This window comes from Castor canadensis, chromosome 5 (assembly GCF_047511655.1).
Source record: "Castor canadensis chromosome 5, mCasCan1.hap1v2, whole genome shotgun sequence".
Classification (NCBI taxonomy): domain Eukaryota; kingdom Metazoa; phylum Chordata; class Mammalia; order Rodentia; family Castoridae; genus Castor; species Castor canadensis.
In genome coordinates, this window is record NC_133390.1 from 63180827 (window position 1) to 63207024 (window position 26198).

General features: G+C 34.3%; 1 protein-coding gene across 17 annotated transcripts in view; it reads right to left on the reverse strand.

Annotated features, from left to right (window-relative positions):
- Positions 1 to 26198, reverse strand: part of Zbtb20 (zinc finger and BTB domain containing 20) — an 815899-nt gene that overhangs the window by 423666 nt on the left and 366035 nt on the right. The window contains exon 1 of one of the 17 annotated variants that reach the window (XM_074073199.1): positions 7391 to 9789. The exons of the other annotated variants lie outside the window; for them this stretch is intronic. The gene's annotated coding sequence lies outside the window, so the exon portion shown is untranslated. Of the gene's footprint in view, positions 1 to 7390; positions 9790 to 26198 lie in introns of those variants that run through there. 17 annotated transcript variants of the gene reach the window in all.

Consider the following 26198-nt stretch of genomic DNA (forward strand, 5'->3'; position numbering starts at 1 on the left):
GACTATCTATTACATAACAAGAATTCTACCTTTGACCATGCACACACACCAATAAGGATTTATTGCTCCATTTTCAAGTTGAGCATTTAAAACACAAAAAGTAACTTATCTATGACCTTATCAACTTGTAAATGGTAGAGGTGATAACCAAACATGGAGCCCACTCTGTGCAACTTCAGAGACCATCTTCTTTTTCTGAGACATTTCTGCTTTTCATAGTAACCCAAAGCCATAGTTTTTAATAGTTAACATAAAATATTGTTAAATGCTTTTAAAAAATACATTGTTATTCCACTGTGTCCTTCTCTTAGAACATTTACCACACATCATCTAAATTGATATTTACATACTTCTGATAAAATATAATTCAATTCAATAAGCATTCCTTAGATACCTACTATGTGGCACCTGCAAGGCTAGTGATGGTGACTCACTAAGTATCACACTAATACCCATATTTAATAATTAGAATCCTCTCCTTCCAGAAAACATCATTTCTAGGTAAAATTGTATTCCTAATCCTTTTCTATCACTGATATATAAAGAAAGGTGGCACTGTCTGTAAAACACTGGGGCTTTGGATTTATAAGTTCCTTTTAACAAAAAAAAAACCCTAGTCAATCACAAATTGTTGAAACACAATCTGCAACATGAAGGGCATTTAAGGCAGATTTAGATATTATTTCTACCAAGAAACAGAAATTTAGTCAGCATATCATTTATCTACTGAGCTAAATCTATGTAATTTTCACTTATAAAACCCAGATACTTAATATGTGTTAGAAAGATGGTATCTCTGACCCATCCTTGGAAGGAAATGTATTTTGTTATTTTGTCAGTAGTGATAATGGAGTTGTACTGGATGAAATACATTTTTAGTAAGTTTCCCCAGTAATGAAATAATTGAAATTGTAATAATCATAATAGCAATCACAACAGTAATGATGGCACTTATTGAATACATTGCTAGTGCCAAGTACTGTGATTAGCACTTTATAAGCATTATCTTATTAATTTCCTAAAATATTGCATGAGGTAAGTACTGTTAATAATCCAATTGTATAGAGAGGTACACTGAGACACAGAAGCCCAACAACTTGTCCTAGATCACACAGGCAGAAAAAAGGGAGCCAGGATATGACCTCAAGGAGTCTGACTCTCATATGTATTCTAGGCAGAGGCTATGTCAGATGTAATGCTTTTTCTAGAGAACAGGGCATATTTACCAATCTGTGTATGTCACTGCGGTTAGGCCCCATTTAGTCTGTTGGCTACAATTTGAAGACAGCTAATAAGAGTCAAAGTTTGAGTTGCTTTTCAGACTACCTGCCAATTAAAATGCTTCCTTCTGAGAAGCTGTGGGTGGCTGGCTAAACTCTAGAACATAATATATGCTCAAAAAAGTACCTGATTATGCTGGGTGCAGTGGCTCATGCCTGTAATCTCAGTTGCTCAGGAGGCAGACATCTGGACGATACCAATTAGAGGTCAATCACAGCAAAAAATTAGTAAGAACCCATCTTAACAAAAATCTGGGTATGGTAAGGTACATCTGTCATCCCAACTACTCAAGAGGCATAAATAGGAAGCCTGTAATCCAGGCCAGTTAGGACAAAAAAAGAGAGAATCTACCTGAAAAAAAAAAAAAAGAAAAGAAAACTAAAGCAAAAAAGTCTTCAGGTATGGCTCAGGTGGCAAATCACCTGCCTAGCAAGCATGAGGCCCTGAGTTCAAAACCCAGTATGGCAAAAAAAAAAAAAAAAGTAACTGCTGAATTTAACAATGGTTTCTCTAAGTGGTGAGTTAACAGGAAATTTCCCCATTTCTTTTTAAATATGTTTTCTTATAATGGGCATATATTACGTAGGTGATCGAGGGGAAAATTAGAACTTAAAAAAAGCCTCTTTGTTTTATTTTACTATTAGGTTGATGGTCTCAGTTAAAAGTTTCTCTAGGAATCCTTTCCTCTTCTATTTTCTAATCTTTTCTAGTATACTGTGCCTTATTCTGTTCTCTATGGAACCTTATCAAAGCCCTATGGTACTGTTAATTATCATTCTTCTCTACTGTATATTAAATCCCTTGAAAATTAATTCCATTGCTCATCAACCCTTCAGAGCTCTAGGCATCCTGCATAGGCATCAAGTGAAAAAAAGCCCTACAACACAATTCACTAGAACAAGCAAAGGGATGAAAAAGAATGATCTTATGGCCAACTATGCATGCTTTGTGGTCCTCTCAGGTAACTTGTCTCTGTAACAGACCTTACATTATGTGTAGGTCTGTGTGCAAAGGAGTTTCCCACAACAAGAATGTCTTGAATTGAGTAGTCTATTTTCTGGAGGACTTTATAGTGCACCAAGGAATACACACACACACACACACACACACACACACACACACACACACACATTATGAAATAATGGGAATAATTAGAAGTTATAGGGAACAATGAGATACATTATTTTTATACTTACATTACTTTACATTTTACATTTTAATTTTATTCCCTTTTACTCTTTATAATACAAAGTTCATGAAAATAGAAACTTAACTTAATTCACTACTGTTTCTAGCCCTAGTTCCTAGAAAAGATTATGGTGGCACTACATTCTCAGTAAGTGTTGGAAACAGAGAAAGGACAGGAAACATATAGAAGTATATAATATTTCTTATATTGTTCTGGAAACAATAAAGGAAGAGAGAGTGTGCTCACAAGTTTTCTAGGAAAACATGAGCCACCAATAATGAAACTGTAAGCTCTCATTCTATTTCTCAGGCTGACGGCCCAATCAGATTGTCCACACTCAATTTCTGACATTGCTAAAACCTGTGAAGCAGAGTTACAGGATGACAGCGATTTGTGCCCCTTCATATTGTTCCTGCCCTGCTGGCACCTTTTAGACTCCAGCATCTCTTACAGGCCAGCTTATCTACCAGAGAGGGAAAGGAAAGAAATCTGTATAGCTAGTGTACTCACAAACACTTCTCTCTTCTTAGAAATGATAATAAAATTATCCTAGTTATGAGTGGGTTTTTTTTTCAGACAAGAGACTAACTTTCTTTTTATTCATCTTTATATCTCTGGTACCCAGTCCCAATATATGATTTAGCATATAATAGTTCTCAATAAATGATAGCTAAAAAAATAAAGAATGTTTTATAAAATCAAAAGATGTGGCTGAAAGGGTTCAAACAAATTCAGAGTATTTTTCTAAGCTAGACTGTTTATTGGCAGAAAATAATCACATATTATTGATTATGCACTGGTGTTTTAGTATGAAGAGCCCTCACCAACTGTGGAAGGAAAATTCCATTTTGTGTTCATACACTAGAAATTTTAAAGCCAAAATTTATAAGCACTTTCTTTCAAACTTTAATATGCAGAACTAACCTAGGAAGTCTATTAACTACAGATTCCCAGGCCCAATCCTCAGAGCTCTGGATTCAGAGATTCTGTAAGGATGTTCAAGAAACTTAATTTTAACAAGTACCCTAGAAATCTCGTTATGGGTAGTCCTTCTACTACTTACTATGGATTGGGCTACAAAATAATATAATAATGAATCTTTATGTTTTACCTTTTCAATGTGGAGAGAAGACTAGCCTATTAAATGTGACTTAATTATCAAAATTGTCTATGAAAAGACTAGGCAGTTTGTTAAGATTTTTGAAAATGAACCAAGGGATAATGGAAGGGTGAGAAGTATTAAAATTTCAAGTCAGAAAGGGCTCTTTTAAAAACTTCAAAAAGACTGACAATCTGCTTAAAGTAAAAGTAGAGGAAGAATGGCAACTTTCACAGCAATGCTTTATGCACAATTTAGGAAAGTAATTCAAGAGGTTTGTTTGATAAAATGTGTTTCAGTGGTTATTATAAAAGTAGAAACCTTCTAAATCTTTGATTTGCCATAACAAATATGTATGAATTTATATATAAAATAGTTTTGAAAATTTCTTGTCTCCTTAACTCCTTATTTTCTATGAAAACTTCGTCTCTCCTGTATTACAGCACTCATCTTCTCCTTTTTTTCTCCCTCAGAAACTTATGCTCTGGGATTGGAAAGGGATTACTTTAGTTTACAACCACATCAATGTTCCAGAGAAGGTATTGCTTCTGTGTTTGACCTGACTTTTAGGTCTCTGCAACATATAATTATTTTCAATAGGAGTTATTTCTACATTTTAGCACTGACTTCTCTAAAACTCAGATTGTGTCATTTTTCAAGAGCTTTACTGGCAAGCAATAGAAATTATTTTATCATTATGAGAGATATTGCAAACTGCATAACTTCTCATGCTTTTTTCTTTGACTTGGCTATAAGAAAGTTTAAAGACAACTGTATAGCAGTTCAATGAATATAGTTTGTGTGCTGACCTCACTCCTGATTCCATTTTTATATCCTTATCCTTGTTTATTGTTTTGTTTTATCTTTATTGCCTGCTTCTAACTTATGTACTTTGCTTTACTGTCTTTATATTTTTCTTTGCCATTTTAATTCCTTTATTGGAACATGGTGTCAGGAATAGAAAAGTAAAAATGAGTGTCTGGGCACATGTGCACATTTGGTATATATATCAGATACATATAAAACCAAAAATTAAGATGAATCTACTAAAATAATAGTTATTTTACAGGCTTTGGGCTAATAGATTATTGATTTCACCCAATTATTTGTAGTACTGCAATTTATGAAGGTATACATTGAAATAAAGCCATAAGATGATTCATTGGAAGTTAGACAAAGGCATTTTCAGCACCAGAGCATTAATTTTGACATCCTTTAGTTTTGAAAATCAATGATAGCTGTTTTACAATATTTGTGTTTAGTCTTCAGACCACACAAAAAGGTTCTACTTATTCAGCCTACCAAAGTATAGATTCTGAAAACATACTTCTTGTGTATATATATATATATATATATATATGTACATATATATATATATATATGATACATACACACAAACTTTTTATTTAGAATCTTCAAACCAAATACTTCATTCCTTGTTGTCCTCCATTACTACTTTCTCTTTTTCATTTATTTTGTTCATTTTTACTAGCACATATTTGTTATACAAAAATGGTTTCATTATGCTGTTTCCATATATTCACACAATGCACTCCATCTTTTAATAAAATAACTTTCATTAAGCAACAAAGAGTGGTAAGTCATGTCAACACTGAAAACTTACATTGTGGCTGAGTTTCATCTACTTTCTGATGATTATGAACCAGTTACTCTCAGGTAAAGTAGAATAATTCTATTTTGGAACTTCAAATCTTACAAAGGATAGTCATTTGATTTGTCCATATATGGTCACTCTGGGTTGGAATATTTCTATGATTTAGGTAAAAATTTGTTATGTACAATTTTGTTCTTTTATTAATTTCTGATTTTCCTATCCTTACAGATGCCAAAGGAATATAGGAGTACCACCTGGGAATAATGCCAATTTGCACTTGATTTTTGCTTTCTGTTACTCTCCCCATCCTCCCAGAATGGGCAACCAATAGCTGATTCATACTTCCATTACATCACAGTTGGATTACAGAAATGCTCTTTAGTCTGGCCTCTGCCTGTCTTTTGCAACTCATTTGTAGACAGGCCAGAAGCTAGCAGCTGGACTTCATTTTTGTTCCAACAGTCACCATTTTATAAAGTTTCTCTAAATTACTATGAGTTTCACTGATGACAAATCCAAAACTGAAAAAGGCATTTAGGTTTAATGGGTTAAATCAGGGAGAAAGGATCACCATTAACTTGTCATAAATTGGTGTCACCCAACAGTATTTCTCTATTCATTCCCCACGTATCATAGTGCAATGATACTAGTCTCCCATAAGATCCTAGCAAACGTAAGTAGTAGTAAACCATTTTGAAAAATCATAGTGCTTTATTCTTAAAATCTTTCAGAGAACTCTGGTTCAATTTTTTAGCTTTTCCAAGTTTTACAACTCTGTGGTATTCATAATAAAGCAGGCAGATGGTTTAGTCTCTGAACATATGCTTTAAATGCCCTCTTTGCTATTTCAAAATAATGGACCAAATTTTGCCCTCAAATAGTCAAAAAAAAAACCAAAAAAACAAAAAACAAAACAAAACAAAAAAAACTTTAAGGAGCCTGCCTCTTGAAATCTGAGGACAGAATGTGATCCAGTGGGAATTAAACCTTTAAAAATGTATTTTCCAAACTTTCTTTTGAGCTCTATTCTTCATCCTAACACAAACTACATTTTTAAAAAATAAAATAGGATATAGTAAAGAAAAATTCTAACCAGTACAATGTTGCATGGTTCAAGGAATCAGTTAGAAGGCAAAATATGTTTTATTTATATTTTAAAATTCTGATTCTCTCAAATCTTATGAGAGTTGGCTAATTTCAGTTTGATTGCCAGATTTTCCATTTTTACTATTATTACTGTTATGGAGATGTTTTATTTTTAAAGCACTTTGCAATTATTAATTAGTTGATTTAATCTAAGTTATGCTTATACCTTTGTTTTAAATCCATGCTATTCATAGTTACTGCAACCCTAAAGTGCTATTTCACCAGCGAATTATTCTCACTTTAAAAACAGTTTGTTGTCAATGAAAGCACATTTTCTAGGTTGCAAAGAATAATGTAATCCATCTTCAGTGGATATATGTATTTTGGTAATGCTTCTCACATGATCTAACAGAGATACTTTTTCTCTTTCTCAATGTTTACATTTTATACATGAACTTTCATTTCCATACATTTATATTTCTATGTATTTAAATTAAGTTTTGAAAAAAGACTCTAAACCAGTCTCTATCTTACAATGTTCACAAAACTCAGTAGACTGATACATTCCAGATAAAAAGACCACACAACTGACAATAAGGACATTTTGGTTATTCTGGAAGCCTGAAGTTTAAGTACGATTCTAAAACTTTAATGTCCCTGTAGAAAGTCTCAACAAGGACTTGTTTTACAAATGTAAAACAGTGTTTACTTTTAAAAATAAATGCAACAGTTGTACCCAAATGTTTGTGACACTGTTAAGATGCATCATAATTAACAATGTTAAAAATAACTATAGCTCTTTAAATCAAATCATTATTTTATACATATATCCACAAATATCTGAGGAAAGTTGAAAACTATTATTTGGACAAAACATTTACATATTCTTTTGCTGATGAAGACAAACAACTTTGAGAAAACCCTCTCTCCTCACGTCTCTAACTTTCACAATCAATGCAGCACGGAAACTTAATTCTCAACTTAGAAACATGCTGAAATGAACAGTATTCCAATAAACAAGTTGATTAAAAAACTCACCAGACTAACAGTCATGCTTCCCCCATCTTTCCCTTGCTTTCTCTTGTTCTTTCACTTTCCATGCACACATAATCACACTTACCTGCACAAGTCTGAAACATCAGGCTATGTATTTTTTTTGAAATGTACTCTGTACCGATGCATTTTTCTGTGTTTCTTTCTAACCCTCGGGAATGTTAAGAATTTAGGAAGAGAGCCACAGCTTAAGAGAGTAATTATTTGCCAGTAAATACTCAATTTGCTTGTCCTGTGATTTTTCTTCTAACTTGCATATTCAATAATCCGTTGCTGACTGCGTCATGAGCACAAAAAGTCTTTTCTCCTAAGGAGAACACTTTCGCCAATCAACCTTCAGCCATGCCAGGGCACAGCTCGTCAGGGTGATTTGTTAGCTTTAATTAATAATTCCTCATGCTGGCCATTTTCACAAATAACACAGTAAGACTGGGACGCTGGATGGCTATGATTCAGGCCGATAAAAATACAGTGGAAAGGGGGTGGGGATGGTGTGGGGGAATTCAGACACCGTTTATAAACACCTCAAATCATACTCCTTTAGTTTATAATATAGAGGATATCACAGCTGAATTACCATGTTATGTCCACCAATTTGTATTCAGATGGAAGCCATATGTTTCTTACTTTATCTTCTAGGGCCTCCCTGGTGCCAACACTGTCACTGGGCAGAAAGCATTTATAAAGGAGGTCTCTAGCCTGATTGCAAAAGTTTACTGCAGGGTGAAGTTGGGAAATCAGACATATACAGCACTTCTCGGTGAGCTTGTGTAATGGTCTGGAAACACAGAAGTACAAGTTGTGTCAGATATTCTCTTATCCTGTGGTGTGATACTGGACCTTTCATTTAGCCTTTTTAAAAATTCTCAACCCTCATCCTGAAAGAGTAAGCAACAAAGGCTGATTTGTTTAGCTATTCCACAACATTTACTGATTCTTTAACTATATGCCACACATTGTATTAAAGGCTGAAAATTTTGCTTGAGAGTAAGACTTTTCCAGTTAGCTGACACAATCCATGTATTTATTAACATAGAGAAAGCATGCTTGAACAAAACCACAAAACAGATATACTGTGCAAATAATGGTTAATAACATTGTTCATGGGTTTTGACCAAATAATCAGTAATGGACAGTGCTCTTGAGTCCATTGTGCAAAAGTCATGCTTAGAGTAAGATCAAATAACACAAACAAGTAAAAAATCATTTTTTCAAAGATTAGAAAGTATTCCTCAGACTGACTAGAGCATTCAGAAGCACACTAGCACAGTCACAGGTGATTTCAAAAGGTTCACAAACACTTGAGGATATGCAAAGGCACAGGCAATGTTATTCATGTCCCTGGTCGAATGCGTGCGTTTGATGACAAGTTTATTAATTTATTGTAAATACATTTATTGAGCACCTACTCTATCTCAGGAACTGAGTACTACTGGATATCAAGAGATGAATAAGGCATAGCCTCTGTGTTCAAGAAGTTCATAAATTTAGTCACTAGACTCTAAAAAAGAAAATTTACATCTAAACAAGAAGCTATAATACAACACAGCAAGAGCAATGACACAAACATGCATAAAAGAATGGAATGGCACTCCTAGAGGTGATGCATGAACTATTTCTAATGACAATAGAAAAACTAGGTAGGAAGAATATTCTAGGGAGAGACAAACCTTTGAACTCTTTCTAAAACTATTTCTAGAATAAGATTACCTGTTCTAGGAACTAGGGAATTTAATGCATGATGATTTCAGATAAACGTTTTAGATAGTAAATATTTCAGGACATAAAAACAAATTTATTAAGAAAAAATCCTCCCAAACCATATCTTGACATAATCAGAAAAGCACACAGCATTTCCAGCAGTGGCACAAATAACTGGCATATATTGTCTTTCTCACACTCAGTGTTTATGTTGTCTCAGGCAAATAGGAAGACGCATGCTGCCTTTTTGTGTTTTCCAGCCTATTTATCTTCTTTTTTACCATGTGCCCACTCATATAGTTTCTGTTTTCATTTTACCAGAAGATAAATCATATCTGTAAGACAATTAAAAGAAGGGGAAAAATCTGTATCTATTTTATACGGATTACCATATACCTCTAACCAGGTAGCATGTAATATACAGTACTGAGCATACAGATGATAAGTGGGAAAAAAATGATACTCCTAGTATCCACCTCCATGTACTCCTCTAAGCCAGTAGGTGCTCTTGGAATCTGCATACAATTATTAATGATATTGAACCACTTTGTTATGTTATATTCAAACTGAAGCAGCAGCTTACTTCAGTTACTGAATATATCATAGCTCAGTACCATCTAGCCATTTAAAGAATTTATATATTTAATTTATTCAATACATATTTATTGAATTCCTGCTATTTACTTATTAGTAATTATTTGATTTTTATTTTTATTTCTGTAACACTCTTGTATAATAATAGTTAACATTTACTGAGTGTTTAATATACACTGGTGACCAAACTAAGGACCCTTTATATATATATATATATATATATATATAATATATATTATAATGTATAATCTAATCCTCACAATGACACAGTAGGTATGATTACCATCTGTAATTAATAGATTATGAAATTCCCCAAAATTAAAGCTGAATATGTACTATATAGAGTCATTCTAAATATTAAGATTCCTGTAACTAATACCTACCAAACATCAGTTTCATTACTTTATATAGCTATAGTTACACATAAGGTTTATGTTACTATTTTTAATCTAGGAAAATTCAGGTCATTTTAAGATTATTCTGAAATTTAAGCTAAACAATTCTATTTAATGAGAAGTATAGCTCACAAAATAAGGCTAAAAAGTAATGTCATATGGTATCATCAGACTAGTAGGCTGTATGCTGGGAGACAAAGTAGGAACTAGTTTGGGTTGGGTGTGTTTTTAAGTGAACACCAGCACTATACAATCACATGCTATATCAGCATCTTTTCCTTTTATTAAAACTACACAGACTTTTAGAAGGCAATTTAGAATCTTCTACATCTTTAGGAGTAGAATGAGATGGTGGTATAAAAAGAAGGGAGGGGCTCTGAGTCAAAAGACTTAGATTTGAATCTTAGCTTAGTCACTGAGTTACTTCGTCACTGAATTAGTCCTGTGTACAAACCCCAGTCCCACCAAAAAATGGCTTGTTGTAAATACTGAAGGAGCTAATGCCCATAAGGTACACAGTATAGAACCCAGTCAAGAAGAGATATTCAATGTATGGCATTTAAAGTATTCAGAGTTAACACATATAACCAAGATTTACTATTTTAATCAAATGACACATACACTATCAAAGACTGCCTTAGACAAAAAAGTCTTAACTGCTAAACAAATTAGACTTCATAGTTTAGTAGTTTGCCTTTGAAGATGTTAATAATGTAAATGAAATGGTTGTGTTTAACAAAACAGAACTAAGAGACAAAATAGAGATAGCTGACACAGGAATTTATCAGTTAATAATAAAAAAATTCTTACTTATTCTAGTGATTAATATAGTATTACAATTTATTTAAAAGAGATGGAAAAAGCTTATTTGAGACTCACAGGAAGCCACCATTCAATACAATCATATACTCCCCTCAGAGATAACTACTTTCAAAGTTAACTATCAGTATTTCTCCAACTCCAGGCACTCTGATGCCCTCTCTATGATCATTCTTCTCTCTGGATGTTGGCTAAGCCCATTCACCTCTAGTTCTTAACCTAAATTGTGGAGCAAATATTCATGGAACACATTTACTTATGGTTATAAAGCTAGTTCTAAGTGAAATGGGGGTATTCATGGAGGGGTCATTGGAGGAGACTTGTGAAGGCTCTTTTTATTTACTTACATGTCATATATAAAGTGTCTCCTTTGTGGTCTTCTTTGCTAGGCACTTTTCCTAGACTCTCCATTATTGGTCCTTATATTATGTCCCCTGGATGAGGACAGGTTTGTATGGGGAAACCAGAAGATGACTAAATGATCACAGGGACTATCACCAATGATCCCACTCACTCAGGGCAGCTGGAGCTTCCTAAAATCTGCTTATTTCTCAACTGCACATCCTAATTGGTACAAAGTGAAAGTATTTAAGAACCTTTCATGTACTCTTTTTTTTAGGATACCTGGGTTGGTAAAAACAACTTACAAAGTTCTGGCCAGTTTGGGTTCCTGCTGCCTCATCAGTGGTCTGAGTCTCTAGTCTTACATAGGAAAATTTGATTTTCTGGTTGAAGATGATGACAAACAGATATTATTACAGATATTTCAAAGCAGAGCTATTTTTATAAACACCTCCCAAATAAATTCTATATACTTTACAACTTCCAAATGTATATTTTCACATACATATATAAATACCTAACACTCAAAAATGCTTTCCTAATTAATAACTTTCTAATGAAAGAAGAAAAAGGTAATCTAATCCCAGTCTTAAATTTAAATTTATGTTCAAACAAGACTTGTAGAACTTAAATATTTTAAAATTATTAAGTGGAGATCAATAAATTTCCTATATATTTATGAGTGTTAAAAACCTAAAACTTTCTCAGAGTTTCTTGTTCCTTAAGGTCTTACTTTCCTAGTTGAAATCTTCAAGTTTCACAAATGTGAAAAATCAGAATTATGTTTCTTGTCAGAGAACTAATCATGGTTAGATCACAGAGTGAAGTTAAAGATTGTATCAGCTTCCTCATGACCTTGTTATGTGATTTGCTACAAGTCATTTCATATCCTGTCTCAGTTTTCTATGAACCCTAAAGGATATTATCAAGATAATGTGGATCAAGTATTTTGATCATTTCATAGAGCATACGCTGAAGCATATGAGAGTCCTGGATTCTCATAATAAAAAATTCACTAGCTAGAATGACACTGATACTTTGTACTACCTTACATAACATATATACCACCTCAGTACTTCAACTTTTTCAGCTATAAAATAGGCATAGTCATCTTTATGTTTTTCATCAAATAGTATATAGAATGAAGAGAAACTATTACAAAATCTACTGAAACTTTTCAACAAAATTTCTTACATGGAAGTGAGGTGACAGATATGTTAGTTATTTGATTAAATCTTTTACAATGTATATATAGATCAAAACGTCACACTATACCACATAAACATACACTATTATTGTCAACTAAAATAAATAAAAGTGTGAACTATTTAGTATATAATGAACAAATTGAAGTTGATTTAAAATATATTAGAGAAACTGACTTTAAAATATTACATATGAAGTAAATGTTTCCAAGTCTATTCAGCTACTTATGAAGAAAGATTATTAAAAGACAGGGAGCAGTACTGCCTTTTATTTCTTCAACTGGCTATATTTTATCATAGATCTAAGACCTTAGTAATGAGAAAACAGAATCAGGAGAAGTGATTTTAAGCAGACTGTTGAATGATATACAAAATAAAATGTATTCATTAATGACTTGGCAGAAATGTTATGCATGTGCTCTTAAAACAAGAACTGTTTAAGCAGCTTTTCCTACTTGGCAGAACCATGTTCCTGAAATGTCCCCTCACAGTCCCCTCCTACCTCTGATTTTATTTTGTCCTATATTGCAAAGTGGGAGTAATGATCAATGGGAAGGACAAAACAAACAGAGGTACTCACTGTGGCAAGAGCCACTCCAAGGATCAAAGAGCCAATTCAGCTATGGCTGCCAAAATCAGAACCACAGTGGGAGGCTCATCAACATGGTGCCCTGAGAACCACATGAGCCACCCCATTATAGGTCACACCTGAGGTACAGACCCCTTATCCTGCTCAGAAGGACTACCTGCTAGGAACTTACTGTCCACATTTCCTTACCCACTCACAGCATTTGATTTGAACTCAACTGTTTTAGTAGTATGTTTAATAAATGATCTAAGTCTGAGGGACAACATATAAATCATACAAAAACATAATTCTTGTATACTTTGATTTTATACTTTACCAAATTCTAAGGAGAATTCTTATTTTCCTATAATAATGAATATAATCTTAGGTTACTAATAAGATAGTCAATTTCTAACAATTTTTACCATTTTTTTTAGTTTTCATATCTATCATGATTACATAGTACATGAATACCTCAAATACTCAGAATTACCACATTTACTTATAGGTTATCTCAACTTAGTATGGCAAGGACCCAGAAGAGAGAAAGTAGAGTTCTTGGGAAATGAAAATAAATGCCATAAAGTATATGTATTCACTAAGTGAAATAGATCTTACTTAACAGGAAAACCTTATTTCAGAACCAACTTATTCTTCCTTAATACACAGTAACATTCTGAACCTATCATTCCTGTTCAACGGGAAGGTGGAACTTCCACGAGAAAGTAAAATGATAGCTGTAAGAAATGACTACTCTGTATCTCAGAATGAAGAGGAGGCTGAGGAAGGGAGGGAGAGTAGAGTATCTAAGGCTGAGAACTACATACAGATTGTAAATGGAACTGTAATTGAGGCCTTCAGAAATCAATGTGAAGGAGATGTAATCAAAAATAGTTTTCATAGCCAGCTGTGGTGGCTCATACCTGTAATCATAACTACTGGGGAGGTAGAGATTGGGAGAATCACATCTCACAGATGGCCTGGGCAAAAAATTTTCAAAACTCCATCTCCTTCAATAATAGCCTGGCATGGTTGTGCACACATGTCATCCCAACTATGTAGGAAATGTAAATAGGATGATCTCAATCTAGGCCTGCCCTGGCATAAATAAGAGACCCTGTCCCCAAAATAATGAAAGTTAAAATGTGCCGGGGTGTGGCTCAAGTGGTAGAGCACCATAGAATAAAAAAAAGTCATCAGTTTGCTTTAATATAAATAAAAAATTTGATATTTGAGTGTCATCGAGATGATTTATTACATGGAACACATGTTTTTCTAGTTCATTAAGACCTTTACTAAAAAGACAAAGTGATAACATATTCTACAGAGCACATCAAAGAGTCTTCAACTTCTACAAAGCATTTTGACCAAAAGGAAGATAAATGTGAACTTATTTTATTAGCTTATTTAAAAGATATAGCTTAATGAGGGTGAGATGATTAACAAGAGAAGTTACTAATAGAGAAGAGGCCGCCTGAGAAGAGAACTACCAAAAAGAGAGCCATTAAGAAGGGGAATTTGAGTCTAGTTACTAAGATGAGAAGTTAATGATGATTCTAAGTATGAGGAATACTGGAGACATGTTAGAAGTCTGGTGAAAAGAAGAGTAAGAGAAGATAGGGGTGGGACCAGCAGGAAGGTGAATATGGAAGGCAAGCTACACTGAGATCAATCTGAAATGGGAATAGAGAATGCTGTGGGGGATTAGCTCAGTGTTAGAGTACTTGCCTAGTATGCATGAGGCCCCAGTTCCATACCCAGCACCAAAAAAAAAAAAAACAACTCTGACAAAAAACAGCAGTTGTACTCCTATATTGCAACAACAAAAACATTAAAAACATCTAATGCAAGAACTAAGCTCACTTTAAAACTGCTGCTCTGAATATTTTTGTGCAAAAAGAAATAGTATTGTACCTTGACTCTTTAAAAAGATTCAATAGTGGAGTGGAAACTGTGTGTGTATAAGCTAAGCAGTTATGGCAGATAGGTCAAGGAAGAAATACTTTATGGAACAGGAAGCTGTAACTTTATACAGTGTGTTCACTGAAGATCTTAAAGGGAAAAAAACCCAATAACTAGCCCTATAAATCTTGTTTGTTGTGTTAAATTGCTTAAAAATGCTACCTTTCCTAACTGTTCTTAACATTTTATTCAGCCAATTATCAACTTAATCTGGGGAAGAAAAATCAGCTTGACTTTTTGACAGCCAAGTCAATCCAACTGGAAAATTCAAATCCTACAAGAAAACTGCCTAGCAACATTTTCAACTGCTAACAGAAATCCATAATAACAGAATCATCTTTATATTACTTTCTCAAACCATTTCTTCCTGTAGAAAATTGATGATGGTAGAAAGACACTCTTGGATGAAATGAAAAAGTGATTAGAGCTATTCCCTTTCTATAGTAATAGGATGCTTTTACTCAATATAGTCAAAATCATACTGAGTTTTCTTTCCTATTCTTCATAGAAGTAGGAGATTGCCCATTTCATATCTCTAAAACAGATTAAATATACAAGTAAATAGATGAATCATACATTAACTTTACCTATTTTCTATATTAAAAAATTCATGAATCAATTTAATTATTTATTTTATTGTATTCACTAGAGACATTTTGGCTTTGATGATGATGATCAAGTAGGAAACCAAAACGTAGAAAAGGAAGGTAAGGGATACTTTTCATGTAGATATTACCTTTTCTTTCCACTGGTTTCTAAGTGATTTCTGCTACAGAAATACTGAGATGGATGTCAAATGAATAAACAGCAACATAGGAAGAGAAATGAGAAGCAGATAAGAACAGGAATATGTCATAGCATCAAACAATTTTTGACTCTACTTAAAATAATGCTTACATTTTTTGCCTCTAAAGATAAGTAATTAAAAAGTAACAGGAAGGAAGGAAAGAGTGGAGAAAGAATGAATGGAAAGAAGGAAGGAAGGAAGGAGAGAGGAAGAGAGAGAGGAAGGGAAAGAGGGAGGAAAGGGAGGGAGGTTGGAAGCCCCTCTCCCAACCCCTGCATTGAGACATTGCCATGTACCTGACCAATTTTACAATGTCTTGAATCATGATATTATAATATTCTGTTACATACCAGGGAGAGATATGAGGTCTTCTGTTCCCTGGGGAGGTATAACCCTAATGAATCAATAATATTTACTAATCTAGTAATATTTTAGCAATTCCAATTCTGACTCACTCAGTCTTGGCTTGTTTCCCTTTTCCAGTTGTTTTGCTGCTATGGATCTAATAGTCTTTGTAGAAAATGAAAGGTGTTGTTTAATAAAACTTCTACTATAAACCAGAAAACCTCCAGTGTAGCTCAGGCACTTATGGTCAACTTGATTCTTCCTGTGTCCTAGATGTTCTACTTATTAAGTGGGAAATATTAGGAGCTGTTTTAGTGAGCTGTATTAGAGGGGGAAAAAACCCTACAAGTGGCTTATGTAAGTATTCATATACTGAGTCATCTGCTTCTAGATCACATCTTAAGAAAGAATACTCAGAGTACTCCAGAAATATATAATGGAAGTGACTTACTGTTACAGCATTCATCTGTGATAGGAAAAATAATTACACGATAGGAAAAATAATTACACGATAAAAAATGTCTAAATCCTAATTTCCAAATCCTACAGTATATAGCAAAATTTTATGTTATATGGAAAAAGCACTATGAAGATTTAATTATAGTTATAGATATTAAAATAGGGAGAGTATCCTAGATTACTCAGATGTATCCAATCTAGTCAGATTTAAAAAGCAGATAACTTTTTTGGCTAGAATTTAGAAAAGAGATGTGGTCGAAGAGGAAGTCAGAGAAATCCCAAGCATGATAGTGACTGAAGATACTGTTGCTGGCACTGAGATGTAATGATGGCCCCAGGTAACATCAGCAAGGAAATGGAAATCTTAGTCCCACAGCCACAAGAAACAGAGTGGCTTGCAAGTGAATTTCTAGTCTCCTGTTAAGAACCCAGCCATATGACACCTTAACTTCAGCCTTGTGAAACCTGGAGCAGACATAATGGTAGAACCAATTCAAATTTTTGCAGAACAACGAAATAATAAGTAGTTGTTGTTGTAAGCTGCTAAACTTGTGGTAATTTGTTATAGCAGCAATAAAAAACTAATATACCATTCAATAAATGATCCCACTTCAAAGGCCAGTAGATAATAATTTTAATACATATAGCAAAGAGTTAGATCAGGAATCAGTACTATGAAAACAGAAAGTTCTTAGTACTATAAATACATTTTTCTTGATTTTCCTTTTATTAGTCATATCCTCAGAGAAAGTAAAATCACACCAGACTGAAAGACAAAATTAAGAGGAGTGTATCTCTATTTAAGTGCAGTGTCCACACCAAGAAGCTTCATAAATGTGACTTTCCTTTCAGTCAAAAATACTATGTTAATAGTGCTATGTTACTCACACCAACTAAATCTACTGCCTTGAATAAGAAAAAAGAAAATTTGAAAATATTTCAGAGTTTAAAGGGCATGATAATGGAGATTCAGGAAACAGTGGAAAGAAGACAACGAAAATCCAAATAAATATATCCAAATCCATAGATCCTATGTATGTGGGGGTGCACATTTCCCACAGTTGTCTTCAAACCTTACAATTACCTATTTTTGTGTGGTATCACCAGAGCTATGTTTCAACTATATCTTCCAAAAATGAATTTTCTTTCCTATTCTCAGTTTTTGCATAGCCACACTCTGGCCTTATTAGAACAGAAGAGTATTGGAATAAAGGCTGTTATTTCCAATGACTTTCAGCATGGAAGGTTTGGAGCACTTGACATTTGAAAATTTACACAAGTTCAGAATCTAAAACTTTTTGAGGTGTAACCAACAAAAGCATGCTAAAAGTGGATACTTTTGTAATCAAGTAGAAATCCTTTTCACAGAAAAGGGTAAATTCACAGCAGGTTGTACATATTCTACTTTATAATTATATCACAGTATGAAATAATGCAAAAGAAATTAGTAGAAAAACAAATATGGTGATTAAAAACTCTTACAGAAACAAAATAAATGCAGTCAATTTTCCCCATAGAGATAGAATTACACTGAGGTAAGAATTATGAACACCATACTTTGAAGCTTTCCCCTTTGTCTTCCTTGAGGCCACAAGGAAGCATAGCTCTACTGGCCTGGCAAAGGGCACAAGATTGAGACAACCATGTGACAAAAATTACAAAACAAAACACTTACCTTCTTACTCTTTTGAATACTATATTTTGCTTTCTTCAGGTCTCTGCAAACTGATTAAAAACTTCAGTCATTTCTTAAGGAGATATCATAATTTGAGGGGCTTTAAAGCTCATGCACAACAAATTAATCCCCATTTTATGTCTGTCCCCATTTAGTATTTCTAAAGGGGGTGGATAATAAATCCCGCCAACTCTCTTTTTAAAGGCTATTCAAATACTAAATAAACCAAGAACATTTTAAAATGCAATCTCACAAAAATCTGCTTTGCTTAACCTTCTCTCCTTCTTTAAAAAATAAGAAAGGCACGATGTTCTTTTTTTGTTAATTAATTCATTTTAGACAATTCCCTAAATTTTCATTTTAATAAATTTTTGTGTGGGTGCATTAATTACTTTCAAAGATGCTTTACAACTGTTACCTATTAAAAGCCTTTGTTAGTGAATAAAAAAAAAAAAAGAAACAGAAAAACCTTCCAGCATGCCCCCTCCCTTCGCCATTCTAAGCAGGTCCTTGCTATCAACTGCTGGAGTATGCTCACTTTGCACCTAGAGCTATAATTATTTTGCTTTAATTTTACAAAACCTTTTGTTCCATTCCCACGAGCCCACCTGATCCTTATATTACACTCGGTCTATTAAAACACTCATGCAGAACAAAGCATGGCTGTACTGATTCATAAGTAACTTTTTTTTTTTTCTCAGTAAAGTGCCACTGGCTAGGGTTCGGGAACACAATCCTGGGCTTCACCCTCCTCTGCCAATTTTCGTATATTAGGGTAAAAAAAAAAATATGTTGTTTCAGAGTGTTCTATTCTTTCCCAATATCCTTCCTTTGCCCCACTTCTTTGTTGTGATGTAAAAAATATTTTGTTTTATACTTCATTTTACTCTGGGGCAAATACAAATGGTAAAATGTTGAGGATGCTGGCTATGTTAAAAGACCTTAATCAGGTTGAGATTTCTTTTATTCATATGGTAAAGATTTTTTTAAAATTCTTTTGTTGCCTCCTTTAATTTTCATTCTCTCTCTTCTCCACCCCTTTTCCTTGAGATCTTGCAACACATGTGGGCTTTTGGCAGAAAAAAAATTGCAGTGACTCATCAAGAGAATTGTTTGTTTGCTCTGAGGAGCACCCTGAGGACCCTCTGGGCTGCACACAGAGCCCTTTGATCATAGGAATTTATTTCTTCCAGATGTTTTCCCCATAGTCACCTTTCTGCAATATCCCTCTTCATTATGTAGCATAAGAATGAATACCCAAGACCTACCACTATGGTGTACAGTCTTCCTGAATGTAGGGTGACAGGGAGATGACATTTGATGGAGCCTTTGGATTCTCCTTGCATTAGGCACAACAGTGGAGGAAAGTTAACATTAAGGAAGGCATAACCAAGTCTAAGTCCCTTTAAGCAAGTGTCTAGGATTAGATGGGAATTATGTGAGGTAGAATGTATAAAACAATAAATTTGTAGACCATTTTCATGAACTTGGCTTTATCCAAGCCTATAAAGTCTTAATGCCTGGATCTATCATGCTACTTGTCTAATTATCGCCTAAAATACTAAGTGCAGAGAAGGAAGTAAAGCCTTTTGACACCTCTTATTTTTTCTTCATCTGACTGACAGAGCTAGTACAAATGAGAAGAGCAGTCAAGGCAGAAGACAGAGAATAGGTACACAGGTAAAGATGGTGATATTAGGCTGAATAGCTCCCTGAAGATATCCACATCCTAGTCCTTGGAATCTACACATTTTATTTTATCTGTAAAAAAGATTTGATTTTGCAGGTATCATTCAATCAAAGATTTTGCCATAGAGAAATTAACCTGGGTTATCTAGATAGACCCTAAATGCAATCACATGAATTCTTTTCAGAGGGAGATTTCACACAGACAAGGAGGGCAAGTTAATGTAATCATGCACCTTGAAACTGGAGTGATGCATCCACAACCCAAGAAATATTGGCAGTCAGCAGGAACAGGGAAAGGGAAGAAAAAGGATTGTCCCTGGGAACTTTAGAAGGAATGAATGCAGCACTGCTGCACCTTAATTTCCATCCAGTGATACTGAGGTTGGACTTCTGGCCTCCAGAACAGTGAGAGAACACATTTTTGATGTTTTAAGTCATTGAATTTGTGGTAGCTTGTTATGGCATCCAGAGGAAAGTAATATAGATGGTAACATTCAATATCACATTGCTCAGAACATTCCTGAAATCACTCAAGTCTTAGGTTGAAAGTAGAGTGGAAAATAGGCATTAAGCCTTGAAGACAAAATTCTATATGACAGTTCTGTAGCTCTTAAGGGCAACTGTAACCTATAGAAAGGGAAAGCTAGAATAAGTAGGGCAAAGAGAGTACATGAGGACATTTAATAGAAAATTACACAGATTGTGAATGTAATTGGTCCAACTTTCTAGGGCCAGTTTGCATATTTTATGAGGTAGGACAAACCTTTCATATTTCCCTTAAACTAAATGTTTATACATAATATGTTTATATGTTATACAGTCAATTCCTCCCCAAATCAGTTTTCAGTAAAATTATTTTTGGTGACAGTTGATTTGATATGGATATACTATATTTGGCACACATACTCTATACTATAAAAGTGAAGATCCTCTATGTGAACTTCTAGCAACTTTCCTTTAGCTGTTCAAAGGATAATCTGTTTTTAATGTTAACATAAAGACAATCTGGATCCTAAACTTAATAATTTTTTCTTAAATTTTGAAAAAATTTTAAATTAACATTATATATATTCATGAGATACAGTGTGTATACAATGTGTAATGATGCCAGAATAATTAGCATTTCTACTTCAAACATTTACCATTTTTCATGTTGGGAGCTTTCAAACTCCTCTCTTTGTTCTTTATAAAATTGCATAATAAACTGTTGTAAACAATAGTGACCCTATTGTGCTATAGGATACTAGAACTGATTCTTCCTGTGTAACTATCTTTTGGTACCTCTTATCCTAACTCCCTTTATCTCCCCCTCTTCCCCTTCTTAGCCTCTAGTGACCACTATTCTACTTGTATGAAATCAACTTTTTAGCTTTCATATATGAGTGAAAACATACTCTTTTCTGTCTATCTGAGCCTAACTTATTTTACTTAGCATAATATAAAAGCAAAAATTCTTAGATGTATTAAAAATAACTTTAATCTGGAAAAAGTTCAATAGCAAAATGACTCTTCTATGACTAAAAAACTCAGTCTACCATTTTCCCCAGTTCATCATTAAAATTCTGTAGCAGCTGCATCATTTAAAAAAGACAAGGAAAACACCTGAACCCCCATGATTCTTTTTAGCTATTGGGCTTTTCAACAACTAAACCATTAATGTTTGGAACCAACATGAGGAGAGTGGACCTAGACCACTGATTCAAATGAAAAAATAATGTTCTGGAGAGTTTAAGAGATTGTAGATCAATTGGCAAATGAGAAGAATGGAGACGCTCAATTAGGAACGCTGACTGTATTTGCTAGCATGTGAAAAGCAACTAGAGATAGGGATTTATCTGTCTAACAAGAGTGTGTAAAAGATGGTCATTTATTTTTTTCTACCTTCTTATTACCACAGAGCACTCATCTGACAGTAGATTTAAAAACAGAACATTTGAATTGTAGTAAAGAAGTGATTGACTGATGACTGATTCAACTTGTACACTAAAAAAAGATATTGTAAGGAAGGCACATCTGATAGTTATCCAAATGCGCCTTTCTTTTGGGGCTCTGAGCATGTTGCCCTTTCCATTTCCTACCACTCCTAGACTGAGCTGAGGCAGTTCAGGAGCCAGGACTCCAGAGGCACTTTGGGTTCTACTACATGGGATGAAAAGGAGTCAAAAATCTCACCTTTATACTCCCTGGGTCTCATTACTTTATTTGCTTTCATACTATGCATGCTTTTCTTTGGAAAGATAGAATGCATATCTTTGCTAGGAAAATCTGTGGGATTTTCATAGTACCACATAATTTTAGTTACTCTTTCCAACGACTCAGGAGGCAATTGTTAACATTTCCATTTATCACTACCTCACCTATGTCCGACTTTCTAAAGGGCAGAAAACATGTCCACCGCCCACCCCTGCCTTTAACTTATTTTCCCTTATCTCTATCATACCCAGAAAGGCTTAAGGAGTAACTAGTTGACAGGAACCAAGGCATAGGAGAATGGATGACAAGGATCAGTGGATATTGGTCCATTTGAGTTTGCAATCTTTGTAATAATACATGAGTGCTGAAGAGACAAAACACAGAAGGTTTAAAATCTTAATACAAAAATACCTTAATTCCTTTAGCATACATTATGATCCTGAAAGCATCTATAGTGTGACATGACAAACAGAGGAAGCTGAATTTAGAAGGATATAGTTTGTTGAGATGAACAGGGATTTAAAAATCAAGAGCAAAGGACATTTAGAAGATATAAGATGTACTTGGGTACCTTATAAACACACAGGACTTGTCTCTAGCCTTTTAGTCACCAAGTTTCTGGGATTTGAATTAATCAAAGTCCCAGGTTATCAGTTACTTAGTATAAGATTTCCAATAAACACCCCTTGATTATGCACTTAGGTTTTCAAAGTAAATAGATTTATACAGCCCCCTCTGCACAGACAAATTACAGACACAAAATATATGAAGTTAATTTTTTCTTTGAAGCAGTTTACTGAATTAAAAATCTGTAATGAATAAAACCAGACTTTAAATCCTGGATAAAAGTGTTCTACATTAATGACTGTCATGATGTAGCTTGGTTACAGATTACTGCATAGTTTTTTTCTTAATAAAATGGGATCTCCATCAAATATATAGATCATAGACTCTTCCCATAGGGACCTTTAAGATCATCTAATCCAATCTCTCATTTTACAGATGAAGAAACAATATGTGAGTGTTTTAATAAAACCTATGTTAAGATTTTCATTGAGACAAAATGGCTGTTATATGAAGAGAAAAGTAGAAAAAGAATTAACCAGTACAAGGTTGGTGAGAAAAAGAGAAAAAGAAAATAGGAAGGCTTTTTTGTTGGGGTAGAACACTAAGCAGAGACACATTTTGTAATTGTGATTGTTGAGACTAGCCTAAATACTATAAAGTTGATAACATTCAATTTTTTAAAGAATTACTTATAAACATACATACAGTTTAGATAGGTTTATCTCCAAGGTATCACATAACTCACAAATAAACTTACACATTCTGTATTTATGACATGGTAACTGTCCAAGTATGCAACACATCAACTCTCACTTTTCCAGCATATGTGAACAGAAAGGGTAACACAATTGAAATTACTATTCAAATCTATTTTAAAATAAACACCTCATAAAAGCATAGACAAGACATGAATACTTTGGAGAGTCATTTTAACATAAATTTTATTTTGGAGATTTGCTACTAAGGAATATATATATCTTTTAATAAAAAGTGCAGGCTCTGGAATCAGACTCCTTGGGACTAAATCTTGACTTTGCCATGTACCTAAACTTGGACAATTTTTGCTTCTCTATTCCTCAGTTTCCCCACCAATAAAATTAGGATATAATAATGGCTATTCAAAAGAGGTGTTAGGAGGATGGAATAATTTGGCTTTACTTATAAATATCTTAGAACAGGGACTGCTACATAAAAATTACTCATTAATGTTAGCTATTACTACTAACATGTACAAATCTGCTAAATATGTTGGGGTTAGGGGTTTTCCATTAGCATTAAGACTTGTATAAGCATTCTTTCTTTCAATTTGTTGCCTAACTTAATTCACACCAATATTCTATCTCAATATGAGCAATACAATATTATGAAGAAAAGCTTCAGTTTGGCTTATTTACATGTGTTTGAAACAAGAATTAACATCCTTTTAGAATGTCAAACTTAGTTTATTCCTTTTATAAAACCTGAGCCAGGCATGGTGGTACACACCTATAATCCCAGTTCTCATGAAGCTGAGACAGGAGGATGAAGAGTTTGAGGCCAATTTGGGCTATGCAGTGAATTCAAGTCTGGCCTGGGCTACCCAGAAAGATCCTGTCTCAAAAAGACTGAAATAAGACAAAACAAAAAGCAAAAGACAAAACAAACAGAATATGCTAATGTGTCACACTCAGTTTTGGTTTAAAGCAACAGAGAAGATTCTCTCTTTCTATTTTTGCTTGTTTTGTTTTGGTTTGGTTTTGGCCATACTAGAGTTTAAACTCAGGCTTCTTTCTTGTGAAGCCGGTGTTCTACTGCTTGAGTCACACCTTCAGCCTGCTTTGCTCTGGTTTGAAGATACAGTCTTGTGAACTATTTTCCCAGGCTGGCCTCAAAGCTCAATCCTCTTGATCTCTGCCTCCCAAGTACCGAGGATTACAAGTGTGATCCACAGGTGCTCAGCTTCTCTCTCTCTCTTTATTAGCATATATTAAATTGTACATATATTACATTGTAAATGAGTGATGGCTCAGGTATGGATCTTAATCCCTTCTTTATAGTATATCTTATGAATTAAACATGTTGATATTAATTATAACAATAGCTAACAATGGGACAATAATCATGTGTAAGACACTGTTGCAGTGGGTGAAGGATGTCAATAAATCAGGGAGATAATGGTTAGCATCGAAAATGGCCCACACCCATTCTGGATATATCTGAAAAACTTGCTATTAGTTGATACATACATCCCCATAATAACAATAAATTAACTAAATATGTAGTTCATTTTTATCATGACACTTCTACACATGCCTGTAATGTGCATTGATCTGTTCACTCCATTACTCTTTCATATTCTCCTCTCCCTCTTCGTTTTTTCCTTCTCCTTCTACCTTCCTAGTAGTCCTCCCTTTACCTTCATGAGCTTTTATTTTCCCCCTAGCTTCCACAAATAAGAAATATGAGAGAAAAAATATGATAGTTGTCTTGTGGGCTTGACGTACTTCACTTAACATGATGATCTCCAGTTCCACTCATTTTCTAGCCAAGGGCACAGTTTAATTCTTCTTAATGGCTAAGTAAAACTCCATTACATATACATACCATGTTTCTTTATCCATTCATCTATTGATGGGCACCTAGGCTAATTATAATTTGGCTACTGAGAATAGTGCTGCAATAAACATGGGTATACAGATACCTCCACAGTTAGATGACTTTGATTCTTTGGGGTACAAAGACAGAAAGTGGTATGGCTGGATCACATGGAAGTTCTATTTCTTTAAATTTTTTGAAGAACATCCATAGTGATTTCTATAGTAGCTGGACTAATTTACATCCCTGCCAGCAGTGATTATAAGGGTCCCTTTTTTTCTTTGCATCCTTGCTAGCATTTGGTGATACTTGTTTTCTTGAAGATAGCCATTTTAACTAGGGTAAGGTGGAATCTCAGGATTTTTTTTTTTGGTACTGGGATTTGAACTCAGGGCCTCATGCTTGCTAGGCAGGCACTCTACCACTTGAACCACTCTGGCAGCCCATGGTGGAATCTCAATGTAGACTAGATCTGCATTTTCCTGATGGCTAAGGAAGTTGAATATTTTTTCATATATTTATTGGCTATTTGTACTTTTTTTTTTTTTGGTGGCACTAGAGTTTGAACTCAGGACCTTAAGCTTGCTAAGCAGTCTCTCTACTACTTAAGCAATGCTGCCAGCCCCTTTTGCTTTAGTTATTCTTCAAATAGGGTCTTGTGTTTTTGCAAGGGTCCTGGACCCCAATCCTCCTATTAATGCCGCTAGGTAGTTTGGATTACAGATGCACACCACCATGACCACATTGTTTGTTGAGATGGGGGGGGGGGTCTCACCAACTTTTTGCCTGAGCTAGCCTTGAACAGAAATCCTCTTGATCCCTACCTCCTAAATAGTTGGGATTAGAGCAGTGAGCCACTACACCTGGCCCCCATTTGTACTTCTTCATTTGAAAAGTCCGCTCAGTTTTATTGCCCATTTATTGATTGGATTGTGATTTTGCTGTTCAGTTTTTTGAGTTCTTTATATATTCTAGATTCTAATCCATTGGTTGAATATCA